Source organism: Podarcis erhardii, assembly GCF_964252035.2.
Source record: "Podarcis erhardii genome assembly, chromosome: 13".
In the NCBI taxonomy this organism is placed as follows: domain Eukaryota; kingdom Metazoa; phylum Chordata; class Lepidosauria; order Squamata; family Lacertidae; genus Podarcis; species Podarcis erhardii.
In genome coordinates, this window is record NC_138502.1 from 49,991,029 (window position 1) to 50,001,365 (window position 10,337).

The window sequence follows — 10,337 nt, forward strand, 5'->3', positions numbered from 1 at the left end:
AAACTTTGGGAGGCAGCTCACCCTCCATGGATGCAATTACTGAATGACTGAATAGGGCTATAATTGGCATTGATATTGCTTCTCCAGAAATGTATTGGAAATATTAATGTAACTGGAGGAGAGGGGAACCATTATATTTTAGAGCAGCACAAAACTGGAAGCAGCAGAACAGAGAGCAGTCGTGACTCAGCATTTCTTCTTTATCGTGACATTCGGAAAGCTTCAAAGACACCTCCACAATTAAGTCTAAGTGTAAACCATGTAATATAGACACAAAAGTTTCTGAACTGTCGTTTGAGTTCTTCACACATTTAATATATGGCTCACATCTAAAAGAAATGTTAGGAGGCTGTGATATTTTTTCCAAGGTGTTGTGTGTGCTGTAATGGGCACGTGAAGGCATCAAAACTTTTCCAATTTGGTGTTGCCATGAAAATTATCATTGGCAATAGAAAGGTACTTAATATCCATAATCCCGTCAGGCGCTGTGTCAGCTACAACCGTGTTGAAGAAGTGGGGAAGGAATGAGAATACGTATCACTTGATGGGCAGTGGGCAATCCCAGAAGTAATGAAATCACCACCAGTTAGTAATGAGAGTTGCCATAAATAATTATGGCACATGTGCTGGAAAGGGATTCGCCATACAGTTGCTATCTGCTTTCAGAATGTTGCATGGGAAGCCTTGCAGGAGGAAATGCTCGAGACTTTGCCAAGGCCTTCAATAGCAAAAAAAGAAAAGATCAGAACCATATGGGAAGACCATATGGAACATCAAGGAATACATTTTCACCACATGATGACAGCAGAAGATCTGTGATTCTGGACAATTATGAAGATTTAATTGTGCATAACACTGTGTGGATGATGTCACTGGTATTTATGAAAAAGGGAACTACAATGTGGGCAGACTGGAATTTCAAAGGGTTCTTAGATGAACTTCCCCAAAAGAAAGACAGATCAACAAGTCCCCAACATCACTACAAGTTGTGGCAGAAACTATTAAAAGATCCCTCACAAAAGCAGAGTGAAGAACATGGCAAAACATAAATCTGACATATGGCTTGGCCAGGGGCATAATGCCAGTCGCCAGTGCCCAGGGCAAGGAGTGAACTCTCCATCCTTTGCTGCTACCAGGTTGGCACTCATGCTTGTGCACCAGGCAGGAGCAGGGCACTGAGGGTGAAGGGTGTCCTCCACACGCTCCAGCCCTTGCTACCGCTGGGCGGGTTATTGCACACCAGGCAGGGGCAGGGCACAGAGGGGCTGGAGTTTATTGCTTTATTTTTTGTTTTGATTGTGTATTTTTTTTATCTTGTATTTTTATACTGTGAACCGCCCTGAGATCTACAGATGGGCAGTATACCAATTTTATAATTTAAATAAATAAATAAATAAATAAAGGCTACACTATCTTCTAGCTGCAGCCATGGAAAACATATATTTCAATAAACTCTACAGCAATTGTGACATCCCTTCTGATATAGTTAAGGAGCTTCAGGCATTCAACCTCCAAAAATGAAGATTTGACTGAGGAAATGAGGGACATAGTGAGGCATCTGATCAAGGCCTGTATTTTAAAATGAGCTTAAAAGATTTGCAAATGTTTCGTGCCAGGCAGAAAACCAGCTGGCTAAGTACTTTGGCAGTTGTTTATCCTCCTGGACAAGGCCCCCCCTGATTTATAACAGAAGCAGGAGACAAGTTTCTCAAAGTTGTAAAAAGGGAAATACAGGCTGGGAACAAAGGTTACACTGACCCTACATATTACAGAATACAATCAAGCTGCAAAAACACTAATTAAGAGTTGGTAAATAGTAAGATCTCTGTTTCGATAGAACTTAATACCACGAGTCATTTTGTTTTAGCCATTTGTTTTGGAATGCAGGGGCAACAGGGGCAAAAGGTGATCTGGTAATTAAAGTGCCTTGTCGAGGCAAATGTAAGATATATGGCTACTTGTCTGCCATTTATGGATAGAAGGAAATATAGCTCTTTGTCTCCCATAAAAGGTAATAGGAAATGGGTGTATCTTTTATGATTGGTTCTAGCAAACAGCCAATAGGAATTTCAACCAGGCTGATTGGATAGAGGCAGCCAAAGGAGGAGCAAGGGGGCTGGGTTGAGGAAATATAAGTGCTGGCCGTCAGGGCTGGAGGGCAGGCAGAGCTTTGGTAATCATATACCACTGTGCCTATCATTTATTTGTCTGACAAATAAATTATTATTTTAATTTCTCTATTGCTGCGTTGAATATTTCATTCCAGCTAAGCGTTAACCACAAGCAGGGTGCTACAATAGGAACATGGCAAACTATGCAGAATCATACCATTGATTCATCTAGCTCACTACAGCGGTACCTCAGGTTACATACGTTTCAGGTTACAGACTCCGCTAACCCAGAAATAGTACCTCAGGTTAAGAACTTTGCTTCAGGATGAGAACGGAAATCGTGCTCCGGCGCCGCTGCAGCAGCAGGAAGCCCCATTAGCTAAAGTGGTGCTCCAGGTTAAGAACAGTTTCAGGTTAAGAACGGACCTCCAGAACGAATCAAGTACGTAACCAGAGGTACCACTGTATAGTCTATTTTGACTGGCAGCAGCCTTCCAAGATTTCAGACAGGGCTCTTTCCCTACCTGGGAAATCCCAGCAATTGAATCTGGGACATTTTGCATGCAAAGCAGTTGTTTTACCACTGAGTTCCCCTATATAGTATCAATGCGTTTCTGGAATTTTTAAAGAAAACTGAATAAGGTGAGCTTGGGGAAATAGTGTTGGTTTACCTACATCCAGCTAATTTACCTGCTTAAAGGTTTTCTCACTGTATACACCTTGGCAACCACAACTTGCAGACAGATAGATGATAGTCAGGCGTCAAGCTTGTGTTTTTGTCAGCTGAATCATGACTGATGGCTTTTTTGACTACAACACAGTTTCGAAAATGGAGGAGACTCACCCTGGCATTACAATATATTTCATACAAGGGGCTCCTATCAAAGAACTTTCCTTATATTCCCAGAAAAATATTTTTAAACAAATCATAAGGGCAGTGGCAACTAATAACGAACTAAACTCTATGTACACGTCCACATGCACCCCATTATATTTTAAACTTAGAGAGGCCCATGAACATACACCTTATTTCAATGAACTGACTTTTGTACAACTTCGGAAAGCTTTTACAGAGTTATGATTAAATGTCCAGAGGAAGGCAACCAAAATGGTCAAAGGCCTGGAAACGATGCCTTATGAAGAACGGCTAAGGGAGCTGTTTAGCATGTTTAGCCTGGAGAAGAGGAGGTTAAGGGGTGATATGATAGCCATGTTCAAATATATAAAAGGATGTCACATAGAGGAGGGAGAAAGGTTGTTTTCTGCTGCTCCAGAGAAGCGGACACAGAGCAATGGATCCAAACTACAAGAAAGAAGATTCCACCTAAACATTAGGAAGAACTTCCTGACAGTAAGAGCTGTTCAACAGTGGAATTTGCTGCCAAGGAGTGTGGTGGAGTCTCCTTCTTTGGAGGTCTTTAAGCAGATGCTTGACAACCATATGTCAGGAGTGCTCTGATGGTGTTTCCTGCTTGGCAGGGGGTTGGACTCGATGGCCCTTGTGGTCTCTTCCAACTCTATGATTCTATGATTCTATGACATTAAACTCTGCTTATAGAGATGGGAGACACAGAGGCATACCAAGAAACAAATGTGTTTGCATTAGGGGATGTGCTGAAGTAAAGGACCTTATGCATTATATCTTGCGCTGCCCCTTATATAATGAAGCGAGAGAACGATTTTTAACACCTATAATTACAAGGACCCCTGGCCAGAACCCCTCTGACATGATTTTATATCTCCTCGCAGACATAGATAAGTATGTGACCTGGCATGTAGGACTCTTTGCAACTGCCGCTAGGAAAATTAGAGCAAATTATATAGCCAAGATAGCCACGAACTGTAAAGGAGATGAATTTATTTGACCCTATCTACATCAAGCTATATTCTATCTTTATCACCAAACTCCGAATATAATTGCACATTGTATTAACATTATTTTTTAATATATTAGTGGCCATGTGGTGATTTCAGCCTATAAATTTTATTGCTTAATGCTTTAATCTGTATATTAAGGTACGGTACTTTTATAGCTCTGTTTAGAGTAGGTAATGTCTTGATAATATAATTTTTTAAAGTTTTTTGCATTAATCCAGCATATTTTAATTGTTGAATGATTCTGTGTACATTGTGGCAGCCTTTACCTATGTGCAATAAAACTGACTGACTGACTGACTGACTGACTGACAAGGGGCTCCGTCCAAATGTCAAACGGAAAGGAATTTCTCAAGTTCTGCTGTTGACCTGACAGTCAACACTAATATTGCAAGTTGTCTAACAGGATTTTAACATTTACCAATTCATTTTCTGCTAGACAGAGCTGGGCATGACGCCATTCCATGAGAACAAGCATTTTGAGCCATGTGCAAAAAGTTTCCGCAAACAGGAAGGTGTTACTGCTGAACTTGGATTTGTGAATGTTAAGAAAATATCATGCAGAGTTGAACACCATCTTTGTAAAGACTGAAGAACGCTGTTAGCCATTCTAATAGCATCTAAACAACCCTTGTTTCACTATTGTGCTTGAGTTTACAATCTTCTATAAGGATGCTGTTGATATAATAGGGGGGGAAATACTCTCAGGCTGCAAACCTGTCCCCATTTACCTGGGAGCAAGTCCTACTGAAAGCAGTGGGACTTACTTCAGCGTAGATATGCATGTAATTGCAGTCAGGGTTGTTTCTAAAGTGGTCTCAAGGCTTTTGGGGAATCTATTGCATCTACCATAGAGGTCCTGATCCAGGGGGAAACTACTATTACTACTAATAATAATAATAATTTATTGTTTTACATATGTTCAGAGGTGGTAACTATAAACATACATATTCTAGGACTCAGCCCTGCTGCTAAAAAGAGATTCTGGGGCTGAGTATCCTTCCCTGCTTGCTTACTTGAAATATTGCAACCAGAAATGTCCACCAAATCGTGAGTTTATTAAAAGAAAACAAGGCCATAAAAATGGTCTGCAATTCCTTCAGTCTGTTGCCACTTCTTGATCTGGTCCTATTAGAAGCTGGGACCTTATTAGCAGACATTGGTAGGTGGCAAGGTGTATGTGTATGGAAATGTTTGTCTGCTTATTTCTGCATATCAAGCTGTTGTTAAAGGAACAAGTCAGGTCAGAATTTCCCCCCCTGATCAGTTAGCAACCCTAGCTAGGACCCTCATTTAGACATGACCTGTAATATTGTTTTTAAATTTACTCACTCATGCACTGAACCTTTGTTTATCTCATTCTGTAATCCATGATATAGTTGGAAGTCAGGTTATTGTGCAATTGTTTTTCTGTCCACTTGTTGGGTTGTTAACATGCAGTCTGGCCCTATGCATGTTTTCTCTGATTTCAATGGAATTTGCTCATAAGTAATTGTGCAGAGAACTTGCAACCTCAGTGGAATTTCAGTCGTGAAACTTCTTTCTTCAGTTCATAGGTCTGTTGTGAAAAATAATTCCCTCCCCCCACATCAGTCTTCTAGAATTTTTTTTCGCAATTTCAATAAATGAAGAAAAAAATTACTCTACAATTCATCAAAGATTATGAAACAAGTCTAAATAATATATTGTTTTTTTAAAAAAATCACCCCCTTGACAGTATTTCCAAAGAAAGCTGCAAACCACTTCATTTATTTTCTTTTTTGATTAAGCTGTGCATAGTATTTGCTACGAGTCTGCCTGGCAAAAATCCTTACATAGCTCCTTTATCACAGAGTCTCTCAACAGTAATGCTTAAAAATGCTACTGTGGGATATCCACGTTTGTAAAATCTGTTACAATTCAATATGATTTTATCCTACTATAAATTGGCAATTGTTTATCCACAGCATGAATTCAATTGCTAGTTCCCTAGATTAGACGAGTACTTCAGCAGCGAAAGCAATTAAGCAGCAAATAGATTTTGAGCTTTGTGGGGGCAGGGGACATTACCTATTTTGTCTCTGTCAGCTCTGGAGGATTGCTTGGAAACTGCAGTTAGTGCAGAGCAGGCTGCCTTGAACAGTCTGTGCCCTAGCTTCCTACAACCGTAGTCTTTGACACACATGCACACACATCCTACTTGAGAACTGTAGCCGTCCTGAGCATTCTCTGAAAGCAATTTAAAGAACGGTCTGCATCAGTATTTAGTGACTTGAATTCAGGAGGAAACAGAATTTTCACAATTCCCTGCATTTCCAACGCTCAGGCTATGTGTGCAATTTATAGCATTGTCCACAACCGAAGAGGGAGGTATCAGTAGGAACGGGAGATTGCAGAAGAATTTGAGGGAAATCTACATACGATCTATCTAGAATCATATGTATTATCCATTATGGGCGCTGAGCTCCTGATGAATCATAAGTCCACATTCACTTCAGAGGAAGGGGTATTCCAGCTGAGGATTTAGGAATAACAGTACTGGTGTCGCACTCAAAGTCAAGCAGGAAGAAAGCCTTGAAACCTGTCTTCTCAACTTCTTCTTAAAGCTCTTCAGTGCCTGTACCTCAAGAGGCACCTTCCATTACTATAATGAATTTCAAAATTGCATAAAATCACATACAAATCACCCACCCTCAGTGTGTAGCATGGGTTGCCAGTGTCTGGGGAGAGCACAGGCCTGTCTTGCCCATAGAGGCTAGTGGCGCGGGACGCCAGGGCACCAAATTCTGGAGGGCGCCAGGCAAGAGTCCGGGGAACACCGACGAGCGCACTGAGTGAGCGAGGGTGCCTGCGAGCGCCGAATTCTGCGGGGCGCCAGGCTAAAACCGAGCCGACGCTCTGCAGGAGCGGCGCACGCACCCTCGCTCGCTCAGCGCAGGCCTGCTCGCTCAGTGTGCTGCCTGCCATGGCCACCGCGGCACAAAGCAGCCAGCTGAGCCGGGAGGCGATGAGTCCAGTCTCCGCCTCTTCCCCGCCAGAGGAGCCGCCCTCCAGCGCTGCCTGCCCCCTCCAGCTCTAAATAAAGGTTGACAACTCTGGGAAAGCAGTGTGCCAGAGGGATCTCTGCACCACGGCACCAGATGTGCTTAAGACGGCCCTGGGAGAGCAAATCACTGACACTGTCAAAGCACCCTGCCCCCCCCCCGAGCCAGGTGGGGTCGCACTGTGCTGCCTGCCTGCCAATGCAGGGGGGAGATAAGCCAGCCGACATGGCCCTTGGTGGGCAAATCCCCATGCTGGGCCAGGATGTGCTGGGGTCACCCCTTGCCCACCTCCCTCCGTCTGTGCCCGCTCACTGTGGACCTGGGCTGCTCTGCCGCCTTCGCCAGGTCAGTACAGGGATCCCTGCAGAAGCCAGTACCTGGTTGCGCCCCGTCCGAATTTTGCACCCAGGGCCACCACCACCACCCCTGTTCTCCCATGCTACACCACTGCCCTAACCGCAGCAACAGAAAAACCTTCGAAAGGAATCTACACTACAATCACACCAAATGTCTATTGAAGTGTCCTTTGGAATATACATTGGTGACTTTGTAATGTGAGCACTGCAAGATTTAATATTAAAATACCTTCCTCAAATGTCCTTTTGGAGTCATAATTGTTCCTTAAATTACTGGTAGGAATGTTAAACTACTTTCCAACAATCTGACATGATTGCTGAGGCTGAATTCTTCTTGTTGCTAGTGGTCCTCAGTACCTTCTGGAATCAGGCGAGGTCACAAGAAAGACCTTCCAGGATCTTGCACCCAGTCAGGAACCCTGCTTTGAACCCCATTAATTGGGAGAGACAGGATGTCACCACAGATTAACAGCATTTCTTTTGCATAGAGCACCTAAATTAAACTACATGGAGCTGACTAAAATTCAGTCTGACAGTTGTGAAATTATTACATATTTTAATATGAAAATGCTAGTTCCATTGTGCTCAGAGCATCTTCAAAAGCTTGCAAACTACTTAAGAACACCTGCAGTTGCTGATAGCAAACAAAAAGATCATTATCAATCAGAACTTGCTTTTATATAGCCAGTTGAACCCACAACACTGGTGAAAGTCACCAAAAGAATATGTTCACTGTAATTTGATACCTAATAAGGTGTACAGTCAAATGGTATGTAGTCTTGCTAGAATTTGTCCTTGTTTCAAATTGTTGTTTGAGGGACATTACTGTTCTTTTAAGGGATTTATTATTATTATTTATTGATTATACAGTAATTGTCCACGGAGTTGTGCCAAGTTTGTTGGATTCTCAGCTCAAATCCCTGCATGGTGAGTCTGTTGAGGGGAATGGGTTTTATCTCCCTAGTTGAAAGATTGGGAGAGGGTGGAGATGCAGAGGAAATGAAACGAAACAGTTTTGGGGGTTTTGGCCATCAACCTGTGGGATTTGTACATAACTGGATGTACATAACTGGATGTACATAACTGGATGTACATAACCTGTGGGATTTGTACATAACTGGATGTACATAACTGGGATTTGCAGTGGTAGTTGTACTGAATGTGAAATTTGTATTTGTATATAACATATATTGATTTTTGTTGAGACAAACTGCTTTGAAATTTCCTGAAAAATAAAGCACAATAAAAGTTAAATTCATCCTATTTTCTCTTTCACAAATATCAACAATTTTAATATGAGAAAATAAACATTAGAAAGTCACATTTTGAGAAAATTTCTATCATAATCCTTTACTTCCACATGAAGGCGACCACAGGACAACTTATTCAAAGCAGAATTCTAGTAAACAGTGTCTAACAGCAAAGGTTGCTAATTACAGATGTATAATAACTTTTATCATAGTTGGCTCAAAATTATTGCTAGGCTTATTTCTTGCATACATGAGAAGTACAAATATAAAGACTGCGAACTTAAAAGTGCTATAAAAAGACAAATGATGTATTTTATTATATACAAGAAGCACTTCAGGCTCCATATGGGTTTTATTTGTACTCCAGCCTGACATTTACTGGGGCTTATTGTTCTTGGAGCTTTTAAAATCAGATGGTCACTTTTCAGATACTTCTAACAGCAAACAAAAGCCATCCAAATGTTACTGGACAGTAAAAAAATAAAATCATTGTCAAATATTTATACAGTGGTACCTCAGGTTACATACGCTTCAGGTTACAGACTCCGCTAACTCAGAAATAGTACCTCAGGCTAAGAACTTTGCTTCAGGATGAGAACAGAAATCGTGCTCCAGCGGCGCAGCAGCAGCAGGAGGCCCCATTAGCTAAAGTGGTGCTTCAGGTTAAGTACAGTTTCAGGTTAAGAACGGACCTCTGGAACGAATTAAGTACTTAATCTGAGGTACCACTGTACAGCCTGAAAAACCAAAGGTGCAATCCTAACCCCATCACTTTTACGTCATATTGTATTTTATTGTACTGTCTTACTGTAAAATACAATAAATAAGGAAAGCAATAAAAACACAATTTAAAAACATACAGCATATAGCACAGCACATTACAATTGCTACAGTAGGCAGAAAAATCATTAAATGGTCCAATAAGATCCTCAGCAATTTTTGCGTAGTCCTAATAGTCCTGGGGGTGGGGTGGGATTTGGGAACCACGGGGTTGTGCCAATGGAAGTTAAGCCAGTGTAAACGACAAAAAGAAGCATGCCAAGGGCCGGGAATGGGCATATTGAGGTGGGGAATGAGGTGAACCAATCCTAACTCCTATCATTCACTTATCCCACCTACAGAGATTAGTGCAAGTAACACCATCATAAATGCAAATATAACTAAACTAATTCCACAGATGTCAAGAAAATGAAAGCTTACACTGCCTCTCAGAATCTTGCAGGAACAGTAAGGATGCTACTTAAACTACACAGGAGATAGTCCATAGACCTGGTGTAAAGGTAAAGGACCCCTGACAGTTAAGTCCAGTCGCGAACGACTCTGGAGTTGCGGGTCTCATCTTTGCTTTACTGGCAGAGGGAGCTGACGTTTGTCGGCAGACCGTTTTTCCAGGTCATGTGGCCAGCATGACTAAGCCACTTCTGGCGCAACAGAACACCGAAACCAGTGCAGCGCACAGAAACGCCATTTCCCTTCCCGCCGGAGTGGTACCTATTATCTACTTGCACTCTGATGTGCTTTCAAACTGCTAGGTTGGCAGGAGCTGGGACCGAGCAACGGGAGCTCACCCTGTCGCAGGGATTCAAACTGCCGACCTTCCCATCAGCAAGCCCAAGGCTCAGTGGTTTAGACCACAGCGCCACCCGCGTATAGGCCTGGTGTATCTGCCTGTTTAGGGGTTTCTCGCCATTCTCTTTATTTTACAATTTTAATAGCATTGGC

General features: G+C 42.1%; 1 long non-coding RNA gene across 1 annotated transcript in view; it reads right to left on the reverse strand.

Moving 5' to 3' along the window:
* Positions 1-7,895: 7,895 nt before the first annotated feature.
* The window catches only part of LOC309327233, a 4,075-nt gene continuing 1,633 nt past the window's right edge, over positions 7,896-10,337 (reverse strand). The window contains exons 2-3 of the long non-coding RNA XR_014150459.1: positions 8,493-10,337; positions 7,896-8,420 (exon numbers count right to left, since the gene is read on the reverse strand). The exon at positions 8,493-10,337 is cut by the window's right edge and continues 575 nt beyond it. This is a non-coding gene — a long non-coding RNA (uncharacterized lncRNA). The remainder of the gene's footprint in view (positions 8,421-8,492) is intronic.